This window comes from Marmota flaviventris, chromosome 11 (assembly GCF_047511675.1).
Source record: "Marmota flaviventris isolate mMarFla1 chromosome 11, mMarFla1.hap1, whole genome shotgun sequence".
NCBI lineage: Eukaryota > Metazoa > Chordata > Mammalia > Rodentia > Sciuridae > Marmota > Marmota flaviventris.
The window spans coordinates 82,240,073-82,256,149 of NC_092508.1; the positions used below are offsets into that span (position 1 = coordinate 82,240,073).

Sequence of the window (16,077 nt, forward strand, 5' to 3'; positions counted from 1 at the left end):
GTGAATCAAGATCCAGGGAGTTGTGTGTTGCAAGTTCTGTGAACTCAAGAACTCTGCCTGTGATGTAATATATTTTAAGCAACTATTTCAGTGACTGGTATAAATGAGCTTTCAATAAATATTTGCTGACTTACTGGATAAATGAATGATAAACGGAATGCCTTTTAAGATTGCACATTATTGGTTTTTGTTGATAGAAGGAAAAGATACTTGTAGCTCTTTTACTGTCATTTGAAATTACACAATTAGAAATTCATTTCTCCATTTTAAACACTGCCTTTTTCTTCTTTTACTTCCCATTGAAACACAAATACTCCTGAATGAGGTGACACACTAAGCTTGCAACACCTCTGATGCTTTAGTGTGAGTGTGTTTATCAGATAAATGATGCCATAAGACGTTCATGAGAAGGGAGAGATGCTAAGTGGAGGTAAATTGTTGCAGTAAGGGAGGCCAGAACCCAGGAGACCAATTTGACTGATGCAGGTGTTTTTTCTAGAATTGGTCTTGTCAGAAGAACCTGCCCTAGCTGCTATAATCACTCCTAGGAGCACCTGCAGCTTTTGGAAAGTAGCACAAATTAGGGAAAGAGGAGAAAGGTAGTTGGAAAGTGGACACTTTAAAATTCTTACCAAGATTGCTATTAATAAAATGTATTTATTACTTAAGCAACATTTTTCCCAGCAGGCAAATTATAACTAACAACATACAATTTTAAGCTAACATTCTTTTTGCTCAAGGCCTCATTCATAACAGGTGTTATTAAAGGTAATAAGTACTGGAGGAGAAAGAGAACAATTCTTTTATTGGAACATTTTTGGAAGGTCTGGTCCATGGAATTTAGAATTATGTTGAGTGCCTTATGTTTTGGTTTTGGGTGAAGACCATGATCTGTAAATGACTGTATGGTGCCTGGTCATGATGGATGCAGGTAGGTACAATGGAAACAGTCCACTAAATGATTATGTTCTCACTGGGTTTAAGGAAAATGGACATTTATGTGTAGGAATTGAAACAAACACTGAATGTTTATTTAACCTATGGTGCTGTAGGCAATTGAGAAGGAGAAGGCCTGTATGTTCTTTGCTTAGCATAGGGTATAACAAGGAGGAGAACTGGGCATGGGAGGCCAGATGGTCACCCTCCTGACACCCCTGGTGGTATTCTGACAGTGTTCCCAGATGAGAATCAGTTCCAGATAGAAGGTCCCTGTGGCCACTGTTGTTTGATTTCTCCCTCAGCCTTTGGGATATATGGCATTGGAAGAGGGCAATGTACAGTGTGCTGATTGGATCTGTCATGTCAGAATTTGTAACTTAATAGGGTAGAGATGTGGGAGGGAAATGGAGGGGACAGGGGATTAGCCAGGATGGTAGAATGTTGTAGACATCATCATCCAAAGTACGTGTATGAAGACATGAATTGGTATCAACATACTTTATATACAATCAGATATATGAAAAATTGTGCTATACACATGTAATAAGATTTGTAATGCATTCCGCTGTCATTTATTTTTTTAAAAAAATCAACAAAAAGAAAAAAAAAGAATTTGTAACTTAAATAATCCAGGACCATTTTAATAGTCATTTCCTGTAGGGACTTTCTTTGGTTTTAAAAATACTGCTGGTGGTGCAGCTTAGTGGTAGAGGATTTGCAAACACGTGCAAGGTCCTAGTTTGATCCCCTATTATAAAAATAAAAATGAAATAAGACATTTAAAAAATGAGTGTGCTGGCATATGCCTGTAGTCCTAGCTAGTCAGGAGGCTGAAGCAGGAGAATTGTAAAACCTGAGATCAGCCTGGGCAACATAGCAATGTAGTGAGACTCTGTCTCAAAAAAAAAAGATACTAACTATAAATTTAGTTATAAAGATCAGTAGAGTAGGGGAAGGAGAATAACTGGAGGGAAATGAGGAGGGAAAGGGGAAGGGAATGGGAACTGAAATTAAGTAAGTAAAATTCCATGCATGTATGATTTTGTTAAAATGAACCCAGCTACTATGGTCACTCTAATGTCCTAATAGTAAAAGTTAATTAGTTAGTTAGTTATAAAGGCTCCTCTCTAAGTTCAAGGGCCATTCAGTCTTATTGGCAACCATTGAAACTCATATTGCTCTGATGCCAGATTGGCACCTTTCATTTTTTAGCACACTGAGTACCTACTATATGTTCTCTTTCAGGGTTGGGAACATAGTTGTGAACCAGACCAACAGTCTGCACTCTTGGAGTTTATCTTTTAGTGGAGGTGATACATAATAAATAATAACAAAAATGGAGAGTTGGCATTTGAAAAATGGTTGCTATCTTGGAATACAAACCTGTCAATGTAGTTGAAGAGACTAATATTGCTGATTATACTTACCATAGAAATAGAGCATCATCAATTTAAGGCACATTTATGAGTCTCTACTTGGGGTACTGTTTGCTCTGTTATGGGATATTTTGCAATGAGTCCTTGGACTTCAAGTTGGCTCGTGAGTGTCTGGCAACAATTTCGTATTATCTCACCCATTTCTGATGATGTCATCACTTGCCTCACTGTAGAAATTAGCATTTTGAGAAACAAATCTCCATCATATAGTGATTGATTGACAAGCTTGCTGTTCTCTCACAGGAGATGAGAACATTGAGGCAGTTTCACTGCAGCTCATCTTTCCTATTTTTTAGGTCTTAGTCTAGATACCATGTTTTGAAGGGTCTCTGACTACCCAGTCTCCCCCAGTACTCTATTATTCTTTTATTTATCTTCTTGGCTTATCCCAAGGTATTTATAAACAAGAGGAGAAAGAAAAATATAGAAAGAAACATAGAAAGAAGGCAAAGGGTGTAAAATGCTATAAACATTTAACAAATAGTGTTATAGGAAAAAGATGTTACCTATCTATTTAGTTCATATTTTAAAAGAATTCTGTCCTTGGAGAAAATTAGTATATATATATTTGAATCATTGGGCAAGAAAATAAAGGTCCTAGGATATTATCAAGATTTATGAACACAAGAACAAGGTCTTATAAAGGCGATTGAAATATGTGACAAGCATTAGCATTTCAGAGTAGTGATGAGCTACTTGTATAGATTGATGTGGCTAAAAATTAGACAAGGCATATTAAAAGCTGAGATCATTCAGGCTTAGGAGCAGCTGAATATGAGCAATTATGAAGCAGTTAAGCCATTAAATAAAACTGGAGATCTTGTGAACTGCTGGAGCAAAAATCCACCTCTGTGTGACAGAGAGCTTTATCACCAACACTCTCCTCTCAAAAACATAAACATTAGGAAACGTTGGTGCCAAGGGCGATGGAGAGGCTCTTTAAAGGCAAACTGATTCACACGTTGCTCAGGACAGCAATCTCATACTGAGAAAGCCATCTCTAAGTGGGTTTGTCAATTGTGTGAGCAGAATATGGGGATCAAGCGATTAAGCCAGGCTTTGTGTGGGGCCCAGGTGGAACCTGAATGTTACAGAGCCTTGTGGAAGACAGCTCACCTGGCTTCTGACATGCTCATAAGATTGTACATTTAAACTGGCTGCCTTCATTAGCTCATCCTTCCTGTGAAAATGACTAAACGCAGGCAATCCTGTTTGTGGGGAAATGTTTACTCTGTACTCCTGTTCTGCTCGGGTGTTAGGTACTTTAGCATGAGAGGGTTTCAAGAACATACACTATGAGGGGAAATAATCCTAAGAACATCTGTTCTTTTCCCCAGTCACTGTGACTTGGCTACATCATTTGATAGTAAATAAGATTATTCCATGAAGAAAAGGCTGAGCCAATTTTAGTGTGGGTCTGGCCTATGCAGTAATGCTGTGTCTATATGCATAAGTCATTTCGAATGGCTTAATTGGTTGTCAATAGAAACATCTAATATTTATTAAGAATCTGCCATGTGCTAGGCATGGGGTAGGAATGTTTACATATTTACTCAGGAGAAGCAGGGTGTTGAGCAGAGAGGGACAACAATTAGAGCTGCAGTCTTAACATTGTATCTTAACTAGCAGTGGGGGAACTAAGCAAGTCATTTAAAGCACTCAACAAATGTAGGGAAGGAAAGCAAATGCTGTGTTTATTTTACCGTTTAAAATTGTGTGTGTGTGTGTGTGTGTGTGAGTTCTATGGGCTGTATGTGTATACAGTTTTATTTATATTTTTGATCCTTCTGTTATGTCTTGGATCATATATTTTTCCATTTGCTGAACTGTTATTTTCTTTCTTCCACATTCAAGTCAGTCATCAAATTCCACTTTAATTTTTCTTCAAAATATCTCTCAAATCACTTCCTTTCAACTAGTTGTTTTGTGTCTGCAAACACAGTGATGGAAGCACAGGCCAGAGGGGAGAATAGATATGGGTTCACTTGCCATTAGCATCTGTGCAATCTTTATTTCACGTTTAAACTATCTAAAATTCAGTTTCCTTATCTGTAAAAGGGAGAAACTACCTCTCAGGATTGTTGTGAATATTGTATGATAAACACATATAAAATGTTTGGAAAAGTATCTGGTACAAAACCCTTAATATTCAATAGTTCTTCTATTGATATATTACTATTATTAGTGGTCATCATATTACTTTACTATCATAACTACCATGATGCCACCAGCTTTCATTAGCCTGGGTTTCTAGGATGACCCTATAGCTGATATTCCTAACTATTCTCTGATCATCTGATATAGTAAATAACTATAGTGCATGATAGACTTTGACTCATTTTAGATGGTTTCTATTGCTGTATATTCAGGTTAACTGTTTTTTTCTTCTGCAGTGTCTAATATGCTATTTACTTAATTCTGTGTATTTTTTTTCACCTCAAACATTATATTTTTCATCTATAGGATTTAAATTGCGTTTTTCCTACTGTCTATGTCTCTCTCCTTAACTTGTTTATGCTGGCCTCTACCTTAGCAGTTCTCATCCACAGGTGATTTTGCACCTCAGGAGATGTTGGGCAATGTCTGGAGATACTTTGGATTGTCACAATAGGGGTGGGGAAGATGGTACAGACATCTAGCCAGCAGAAGTCAGGGGTGCTATTAAACATCCATAATGCATAGGATAACTTCCACACCAAAGAAGTATCTGGCCCCCAAACATCAGCAATGCTAAGATCAAGAAACTCTTCTAACCATGGAATAAAGTTAGAGTAAATGTTTCAATGTGTATGTCCTCTTGCTCTATGTTTCAGTCAGCTTTTTTGCTGCTCTGGCTAAAAGACCTAGCCAGATCAATTTAGAGGAGGAAAAGATTATTTGGGGACTCACAGTTTCAGAGGTCTCAGTCCATAGACAGCTGGCTCCATTCCTTGGGGCTCCAGGTGAGGCAAAACATCATGGTAGAGGAGTGTGGCAGAGGAAAGCACAGAGAGAAACTCCACTTGCTAGATACAAAATATATACCCCAAAGCCACACCCTCAATGCCCACCTCCTCCAGACACACCCTACCTGCCTTTAGTTACCACTCAGTCAATCCTATCAGGGGATTAATCCACTGATTGTGTTAAGATTCTTATAACTCAATCTTTTCTCTTCTAAACCTTTTTGCATTGTCTTACTCATGATCTTTTGGGGGGCTACCTCACATCTAAATCTGTATAATTTCTAATTTGGTTTCTATTAATTGGTTTTTCTCCTCATTATGCTTCTTTTCATCTTAGTACCTTTTTGCTGCCTGCCAGTTACTGTGAATCTTGTTGCATCCTGGATATTTTTGTTTTCTTTTAGATATTCTTGAGTTTTGTTCTGGATATATTTAAATTACTTGGAAACAGTGTGATCTGTAGTCTTGTTTTTAAACTTTGTTAGGTAGAACTGCAGTAACTTTTAGCCTGGGGGTTGTCCGCTACTGAGGCAATAGGCTCCCCACCTCACCACCGGATGGCCCTCTGGGTGATGAGGCTTCCCCACTGTGGACAGGGGAACACGAATTATTTTCAGATCTGTGTGAGCTCCATGGATTGTTCCATTTCAGGGGTCCTTCTCAAGTGTTGAGAAGTTTCCCACATATGTGTGCTGGGCAGTACCCCAGATGAGGACATGAAGGTGTCCTCTGAGATCTGCAGGTTCTGTTGGCAGCTCTCTCCTGTCTGCTTCTGTGTGCTCTGAATTCTAGCCACTGTGGCCTCCCTCCCTGAACGTTCAACTCTTCTCCTCAGTTCAGGGAGACATCAGGCTCTGTTTGAATTTCCTTCCTTTGGTACAGCCCAGAAACTCTCTCCAAGCAGTAATAGGGGTGATTAAAGTAGAACTCTCCTGGTTTGTTTCTCTTTATTTAGGGAATTACTGTCCTGGGCTCCCTGTGGCTAGATGTCTGAATACTGCTGTTTCATATCTTCAGTCTAGTTTTTAAAATTGTTTAAGGAGGGAGGGTGAATCTGGAGCCTGAAATTCCACCATGGCCATAATAGACTTTTAAGAAAAAGGTACATAGTGCCAGAGATTCAAAATGGAATCCCATTTTGTTTCCACAGCTGTGCTTCTAGCAACATGTTCTGTCTTCAGAATGAAATTGGCATTAGTGCTGACATCTAAACCACAAGGTGTGCATTTACCAAAATAACCTTTGAACTTTCTATGTTGATTCTCTTCTGCTGTCCTCCTCCACTTGGGATTCTTCTTTTGAGAAGCTATGCTTCAATGCTTCAGCTGTTCCATTTTGAAACCTTTTACCCTCTGGATTCTATTACTTGTTCTATTAATTCGGACTTTTTTTTTCATTTGCTTTTTGGTCTTTTCTACAGTCAGGTTCCAAAGTTTATGTATGGCTCAATAATTCATATATCTGTTTGTTAGTTACAATGCAATTTAATGGTGTGTTTATATTGCTGTATTTATTAGCTTTGAAATTCCTAACAGAAGTATCCATTTTCTGCCCTAGGGACATGCTCACATTTTAATTACCAATTATGTATTAAAGAATATTTCTTTAATGTTTCTAGTAACTTTTTTTTTTCTTAAGGTCTTTCATTAATGTAAATTTATTGAAAAGGAGTGGGACAGGAAGCATAATGAGAACTGGGAAATAAAAGCAAATAAAATACAACTGAGTCCCAAATTTTAGTGCTTGCCAGCTGTCCCATTACTATTTTCCTTGATGGCATGATGTTTTCAGATTTCCCAAAGCTAGAAAAATGTTAGCTCTTCATGGCTTGTGGTCACCAGCCTGGAAGTTACCAATCCTGATGATATTATACTGGGGTAAGCTTGATCTGGTTGGAGGTTCATTATGCAGCTGCATGTACTACGAAGCTTGACAATAGAGCCCTGGGCTTAGATTGAGTGACTTATGAGATTATAGATGAGAAATGTGGAGTCTGTTATTTTTTGGTTCCCAATTCAGAGTCAATCAGAGTCTAGTGACCTCCAGTTAGAGGATGCTGTGAAATAAGCTGTTTCTGTCAATCCTACCTTTAATATGCAAGAATCCCCATAACTCTATGCCACATAGTTGATGAATGGGCTGTAAATGGAATGGTTTCTGGAAACAATTTATACCAATTTTCCCTCCCTTCTAAGAGCTTAGGCAATTTGATAGGATAAGCTGAAGAAAGAAGTGTCACCAAACTTTATTGCTGATCAAAATATGTTATTTGGAATCATTCCAGAATTGTGGGCCTACATGGAGAACGGAACATAATGGGAAACAACATCTATGAGAGTCAGTAGCCACCACGCTATGGACCACACTACTCATTCCAGAGACTGGCAGCTGTTTGAGCCACCAGAAGTAAGACCAGGGGGTGGTCAAAGACAGGAGGATGGAAAAACAATGGACATATGATTGAATAGCAAACTTAAAATAATAGTAACAGAGTTTGAAATGGAAGTCCTCCTCTTATCATTAAGACTCTTATATTTTTCTCTTTAGTTGGTCAAAGTGAGTGAATTTGAGAAAATACCATGTAGATTAAGCAGGATAATGCAAACTGAAGACAGATTGACAAGAGGTGCCAAAGTGTTTGGATTTCCATGACTTGGATTCAAGAAGGGCATGGTGATGCACACCTGTGATCCTAGCTACTTGGGAAATTGAGGCAGGAGAGCGCTTGAGTTCTGGAGTTCAGGACAAGCCTGGGCAACAGAGTGAGACCCAGTCTCTTAAACAAAAACAAAACAAAAAGACAAAATGAAGACTTGGACTCAATTCTTTGTCTTAGGGGGAAAAGGAGAGAGAGGAACATAATGTAAATGGGGTAGATGATTCCACTTGCCTTTGCACCTGCTGAATGAGCAAGAGATGAGAGATGGAAACCCCAGGAGTCCTCTGGTGGTCTCAGTTCTTATGTGCTTCCCATACTGAGCATCTCTCTGCAGCATGGGTGATTCAAATGTTTAATGAGACAATTTTCATACGACACGGCCACTAAAAGCAAGCTGACAACTTCATCTGATGCTCAATCAGAAAAAGAACTGGGGGAAATGGAATTATAAGCCTTCCTAATGGATTTTTTCCCCAAGAGTAATTTTGGCTTTGTATGATTTTTGCCTCCACTGCTGACCCTGGAACTCAATTTCCACAAAAGACGTAACTTCACTGGAATACCCAGCCCATGGTTGGCACTAGACAAATATTGGTTAAATAAGCGAATATGTGAATATTTGAACAAAGTGGTAGGGGACCCTGTTTCTAGAATATTCAATGGCTTTGCTAAAATGCCTTTGAGGATTTCCCTGGCTATCATATGTTTATATGTATCCTTCCACTTTCATAAATACTTATAGTTACCACCCAAGCTGAGTATTAAAGGCTGACCTTTGTAAATATTTAAGTATTTGAGTTATAATACTGAGTGGTCTGTTTTGTAGTTGCTCATCTTTGGGTTTAAAATAAAATTTAATCAGTCATTGAAATGAATAAATTCAAGAGCAGTTGTTAAACACATATATTTTAGAAATGGTCTACATAAAAATTCAGTATGTGAGGTAGAAAGAGCACTAGAATGGGAGCCATTCCAAGCCCCCTGTTGAACCTTCAAGTTGATTGACCTTGGGAAAGATGTAGCCCTTCTACCCTCACTTTTCTCTTCTGTAAAGTGAGAGGGCAGGATCAGAGCAATCTCTGAGGCTCTTTATCTTTTTTTCCACATTTTTATAGGTATATTATAGCCATACATATTGATGGGATTATTTATTATATATTCATACTTGCACACAATAGAACAATATAATTTGGCCACTATCACTCCCCAGCTTTTTCCCCCTCCTTCCCTACCTTTCACTCCTTGGTCCCTTTTCTCTTTTTCTACTGATTTCTAAGGCTCTTTAGTTTAAAAATTCTTTGATGAGTTTTTTTTTAAATCAACTTAGTACTTTAGTGAACTAAAAAATTAAAGAATATTTTATTAGATCATGTTCCTTTTTCAGAGTCTTTAGTGTTGTATTTTTGATTTTAACACAAGAGGCTAATCTGTGGGAGCTAAAATTCTTACATATATATCTAATTTGCATCTTGTTAGCAAGACCTAGCAATGTTGTTTGGAGGTCTCTTAAGTGGGATATAATATTTGTACACCTTTATGGAAAATGTTATGGTAATTCAATGCAGGTATATAATTCATAAGTATCTAATGAGGGCAATAAACACTTCTACCTCTTCAAACATTAATAATTTTTATGTTGTGAATTCAGTAGTCTTCTATTCACTTGAAATATGTTATAGATTGTTTTAGTCAATAGTTACTGTACTATGCTGGTGAAAAGCCAGCACTCTTTCCCCCCCTTGGTTTTGGTGTCCCTTATTGAACTTCTTTGTATCTTTTCTACTTTTGGCCCTTCTCAGTTTCTAGTGACCACTATATAATTTTGTTCTTCTAAGAGATTGACTTTTTAGTTTCTACAAATGAATGAGAACATATATTATTGTCTTTCCAGAAGCTGTTCCAGAGGTTGTTCTTAAATTTTAGGATGTATAAATGTCAACTAGGAAGCTTGTTGAAAATTTGCATTCTGAGATGTGGCCCAGGAGTCTTACTATTTAGGAATACCTTGAGTAATTCTGAAGTGATGGTCCCTGGATTCCCTTTGAGGAATACTTCGAGGAGGTAGGCAAAAGGTGGGCAAGTAACCTCTCTCCTAGGGATTTGTGCAGGTGTGGACAGGGGCCCAGGTTAAGTGGGGTTGGGAAGGGGTGGGAAATGAGTATAAAAGCTCTTAACTCCCAGTGCTTGACTAAGGCTCCAGTTAGTCTATGTCTAGACTTTCAGCCTACAGATTGCACTGAGAGTTGTTTTGAAGGTCAGGTGTGGCTCACAACTTTGCCTTAGGTGTGGTGGGGGTGGGTGAGGTTTTGGTGGAGCTCCTCAATACCTTTTGTCCTAAATTTACATGGGCAGGACCCTAGAAGATGTGTTGTTTATTCTGGCTTCCTGACCACCTATCTTTCAGTGGGAATGCTCTCCTGAATCTTACCTTCTCCCAGAGTTTCCACAATGGCTGTCCTGTCCACAATGGCCAGGAGGAATGCAGTTTTGGTTCTCTCTCTTCGGCCCTTCTGACCTCCAAAAACCTATCCCAAGGGTAAGTCTGTTTTAACTGTCTGGTCTGGGGTTGGAATTAGGAGCTCTGATCAGGAAAAATAACAGAGTCCAGCAAGATTGTCCCAGGTCGTCAGAAGTAAACATCAGTGTTGATAGAGTCTTGGGTTGGTGTTTTCAGAAAACATTTACCACTTTCTTGCTCTCTCTCTTTTCTCTCTCTCTTTTAATGAAGCAAAATCACATTCCTTTGAAAACATTTTTTTTTTTTTTTATTGAAGCACAATTAAGAGAGCCCTAAAAAGAAACACCTTTTGCTGGTTTGTTAAACACTTATGTGTGAAGTCATTAAGTTTATCCTTAGCTTCATAGCTCGGTACTTACTCAGAATTTATCCTTGTGATAACTTGTCCTAAGAATTTTAGAGTTTGTTGAATTAAAACAAATAACTTGAATAAATAATTTCTGAAATGAATGAGTTTCCCCAAATCCTTTTGCCTTTAATGAAATAAAATTTTTTCAATGCTCATATTGATGATATAAAAATAATAGTATTTAATTGAAATGTATTAGATAAATCAATACTAGGGAAAAAAGACTTTTTTTATTCTTTTTCTTCAAAGAAGAGTCAGTGACCTCAAATTTAGACTACATTTTTTTCCCCCCAGAAATTTCTGAAGCCTAACTAGGTTTTGTGCTCCCTTTCTTTGCTCCTACCATATCTCATAGAGACCTGTATTACAACTCCGAGTATTAGGAGAAAGTAGCACAGCAAGTGTGTGGAAACCTAGAGCTTGAAGTCCAATCCCAATTCCACTGCTTACCATCTGCCTTGTCTTTAGATGAATTAACTCCCTTCGACTGTTTCTTCATTTGTCAAATGAGAACATCATTAGTACTTACTGAGCTAGCATGAACATTCAATGAGATGATACTTATAAGGTGCTTGAAGTGCTGCCTGGCATATATTGGCTGCTCATTAAAAGTCAGCTAGCTACAAAGATTAATTGTTTGGCTCCTCTTCTACCCTGTGAAGCCCACAGGGCATATATTTGGTGCTCAATAGATATTGAATAAGTAAATGCTTTGCTTTGGTGACAGTGTGGGATTGTTTCAAAACAAACTAAACAAACACACCAAATATTCACACCAAGACCACAACAGGTACATGTTATCCCCAACCATATTACCTTGCATGTGGCAGGGTTAACAACGGAGGTTAAACAGCATATCCTTTACTTTAGATCTCTATTCTCTTCCAGGACCTCCTGGGCATTACTAAGTTTTAAAATTTGAGAAAATATTTGTGGTATCATCAGATTGATACAAGACTCTAATAGGATTGTGGAATTTGTTGTTAGGAGGGTGTCAATCTCTCATTTCATAGATGTGTCTTTGTCCCTAGTGGCTCTGTAGTTGATCAAGAGACATTCAACCAATCATAGGAAAGTCTGAAATAACTACCAGGGTAAATGACTTTCTGGCAAAGGCTTGTTTGAACAAACATGCATACCTGAGGAAAGAGTAAAAATTTGCTGGGTAATCTTAATTAGTAAAGAAAAGTAAATGGGGTTACACACCAAGCTGAACATAGATTCAAGATCCCAAGCAACAAAATAAGATACTCATGATCAAGGCCCTGGGCTGCTGTTGGGGTAGCAGGAAAGCTTTAGCTTTGAGCTAAAGGGACAGTATTGCTTTAGTGGTTTGAAGCCTTTACTATGAAGTTCTAATTTCAGTTCTGTCACTTATGAGCTCTGAACACTTGGAAAACCTTAAACTCCCCAATCCTCTGTTTCCTTAACTTTAAAGTACAGGTAATAGCTACCTTGTAGAGTTATTGTCAGTACTAAATAAAAAAAAATTTATATAGAGGATTTAATACTTAATGGCAGATGAGCTGTGTGGCCTTTGAAAACTTCATTAGACTCTCTGAACCTTAGTTTTCATATTTATAAGTTGGCATAATAATATGTAATGTGCAAGACAGTTTTGAGAATTAAATGAGATAATGAATGTAAAATTTTAATTAACATTCTTTTGGAAATACATCTGTCTGGATGCATTGTCCCCTTCTCCTTTTCCCTACATTCCTCTCTTTTCCCAACCCCTACTCAAAGATCATGGACCTCATATTACACTGGAGATCCAATGCTTCTTAGTGGTTCACCAATTCAAACCTCACTTTCTTGTCAGTGCCCTGTGCCTCTAGGTTTTATTCTCCCAGTCAAAACTCATGGTTCTTTCCATGTTCATCTTATCTGGGTATCAGTAAGGAAAGCAATTGGATTAAAGCAATTCATAATGAGATCTGGATAATTGATAAATCAACTTGGAGGCTGTTGCATTTTACAGTCCATGCTAAGAGAAATATTCGTACCCACAGAGTCTGTTAAAGAAGTCAGTGACATCTGTGTGGAAGATAATAAAGAAATATTTTGTAAGAGAAATATTTTGGGACAGTGTACCTTTCCTCCTTTGGCAACACATTTCCCTCAGTGCATACCAAGAAGGAAATGAGTCAGCATCCTCACTTGTGAAAGGTGGCTGCCAGCAGGAGTGGTTTTTTTTTTTCACAGTGAGAGTGGATGTAGATCTCTGTATGTGCATCTCTCCTAGGTTTTACTGGCTCCCATTGGTATGCCTTCCACAGAGATGTATTTTGTAAGGTCCCATTTTTTTTTGAGACAGTCCCAAGTACCAAATACATAGATTTTTTTTTTTCCTTGAGAGCACAATGGAGCCCTCTATTTTTGTCTTGGCTGAAAATGAAAGGGAATGCTTCCAAATGTTTCAAATCCTCAGATGTCTTTAGTTTGGATGGAATAATATGAGAGATGAAGGCTGGCGGGAGCGTGATTGAAGTCTACAAAGTCACGAAGGGTCTGAGAAGAGTGAATACAGACTTGATCACCAAATCTCTGAAGGCTGTACAGCCATGGTCAATGCCTTAAAGTTTAAAGGACTAAACTCATTGCACTTATGGGCAGCTTAATGAATATGAGTTTTCAGTGATATAAAGGGCATATTGTAGCACTCTAAGACATGGATCAACAAATTCATGGAAATTTACCTCAAGAGATATACACAGCTGGACATGCAATTGACATTCCTCATTGAATCTGGAATTAAAGACTTGCATTAGAATGTATCCAAGAGCCTTTGACACTCTGTGGCTCTGTATATTATTAGGGACAGTTATGAGATATTTGGGGGTATATCCCAACTTTTCAGAGGTTGACATATTGGAAGAGAGAAAAAGAAAAGTCCCTAGTGTCAAATTTGGAGACTGCCTATTGGATCCAAAGGGTTTTAACTTCTAGGTCCTCAGTTCTCATGAGATGAGTTTATCCCAGGGGAAAGTGAGTCCCCTTTAAATGAATTTATGAATTTGTAATTGCCCATATTGTCATGTGAAAAAGCAGAGCAAGAGATTGTCTGAATATCTGCCTCCTATTCCAAGGTGTTCCTGATTTTATCAAATCCTTGAATTTATCTGATGCTCCCAATGAGATCACCTTATTCTTTGCGACAATGATTATATGTGTGTCATATATCTTTAGTTATGTTCCAATACTTGTTTCTTGACCTGCAGTGATTTTATTAGTCTCAAAAAACATAATGTACAATTCAAAATGGATTGTGTACTTATTATAGCAAATGTATATTGATTCGATTAAAAATGCATTAATTTCTTTAAATTTCAGTAACACTGGATTCATTTTCAGAAAGAAAAGGCTGGAAATGTGCAGTCATGTAACCTGATAATCTCAGATAAGTGGTATTTAATATTTCTCAACAGGATTTTTTTTTTCTATACATTTAAAGCAAAAATCTCTAACATTAAGTGCTGTATGCAGTGCATATGAAGCATTTAGAAGAAAGGAAAGCTCTCTAATTTAACTCAAGGTCACATGCACATTGTCAGAGTAAAGAGGGAGTTGCAAAATTATCCAGGGAACTTGAAGCAGTCTAGACAGTCAATCCAGATCATTTAAAAAGATATGTTAAAGATGCTCATAAGAGTAAGAGAGTTAGCTGCTAATATGAAGATACAGTTTGGGACAAATCAAATTTGGTGGTAGAAAGCCTTAAGGTCTTTGCTTGAAATCCATTTTAGTACAAACATATACACTTAGAATATTCTGATAAACAGGAAATCGTTTAATACATTTACATATTTTAGTCATTTATTACACACACAGAGCCATAGAAAAAAACTTTAAAAATAACTTAATGTGTGTGAACATTTGTTTGTTTTTTCATGTCAAATGGATGGAATTAAGCAAAGCCTGCAAAACTCAGCACATTGTGTAAATAAACAAGCCCCAGAAGAAATACTTGCCTGCAAAGGGGATGAAATGAGGATTCTCTCAGATCTTTCATTGACTATATTCAGGAAAGTCTTCATTCTTATTCAGTTATTCACTTGTAAAACGAAGAAGTTGGAGCTGAAAGGACCCTTAGACTAGATAATCTCTGTGACTTAACATAAAGTCTAATAAAATATATCTGCATACTTTTATGACACATAGACATGCCAAAATATGTCTGTAAGAACCAGCTAATTATATAACCAGGAGAATAACTAGAAAATTAATACATTTTGCTTTTGCTTATTCTTCTCCCAAGAATAACTTCTCAGTGGCTTAAGCTTCCAATTAGTAGGAACTCACTCAATGGTTGTTGAATTCACTGTGACCCATAGTACATAAAAATGGGTTTGAATTCTACCAAGTATGCTTAAATTTCACAAATCTTGCACTCAACACTGGGAATCAGCCTCAGAAGTACTTTCACTATTTTCATGGCTTGGATAAAGGTGGTAGATTTCACTAACAAATAGTTATCTTTGAGAACAGAAATATGAACAAAATCACAGCTTGTATGTGAATCGATTCTCCTTTCCAATGCAGACGGAAGGCCAAATGTGTAAATATACATTTCCAGTGCTGAGGCTCTCTCAGATAAGCTGACACACTAATTCTGCCAGTGGAGTGTCATGCACTTGCCTTTCTCACCATCTTCAATACTGTCATCATTTTCATCACTATTATCATCCTAGATTAGTCCCAGATGATTCCTTTGCTCCCAGAGCTAAAATGTTCAGTATGGTAGTCACTAGCCACTGTGGCTATTGAGCCCTGGAAATGTGGGTAATTCAAATGAAATGTGCTTCAAGTGTAAAATACACTTGCTTTCAGTTTTGAAAAGAGGAGTTGAAGGCCAAGTTCAGACCTAAGGAACTTACTGAGCAAATATCATGAAGAGAAGGAATGTAAAATATCGTATTACTAACTTTTATGTTGATTACATGTTATAATGATAATATTTTGGATAAGTTGGAATAAGTAAATGTTATTATGATGATTTTCACCTGTTTATTGTTACTTTTTAAAAATGTGGCTTCCAGAAAATGTAAAATTGCATAAGTGGGTCCATGTGCGGCTCCCATTATATTTCTGTTGGGTAATGCTGTTCCTGAGTATCTGCTGGAAATGAATCTTTCCTGTGTTCTCTTTCTCAAGAATTTCAGTGGTGCTCTCTTCCCATCCATGTGACCTACAGGTTCTTTTTAGCTTTCAAGGCCTTCCATCTGTATCAT

General features: G+C 37.5%; 1 long non-coding RNA gene across 3 annotated transcripts in view; it reads left to right on the forward strand.

Moving 5' to 3' along the window:
* LOC139707717 (uncharacterized) overlaps positions 1-16,077 on the forward strand; it is a 115,047-nt gene that overhangs the window by 8,356 nt on the left and 90,614 nt on the right. Inside the window, exons 2-5 of one of the 3 annotated variants that reach the window (XR_011709182.1) lie at positions 6,471-6,539; positions 7,605-7,726; positions 9,871-10,040; positions 10,384-10,515. The exons of 1 other annotated variant lie outside the window; for it this stretch is intronic. This is a non-coding gene — a long non-coding RNA (uncharacterized lncRNA). The remainder of the gene's footprint in view (positions 1-6,470; positions 6,540-7,604; positions 7,727-9,870; positions 10,041-10,383; positions 10,516-16,077) is intronic. One more of the 3 variants, XR_011709181.1, reaches the window with a different exon arrangement.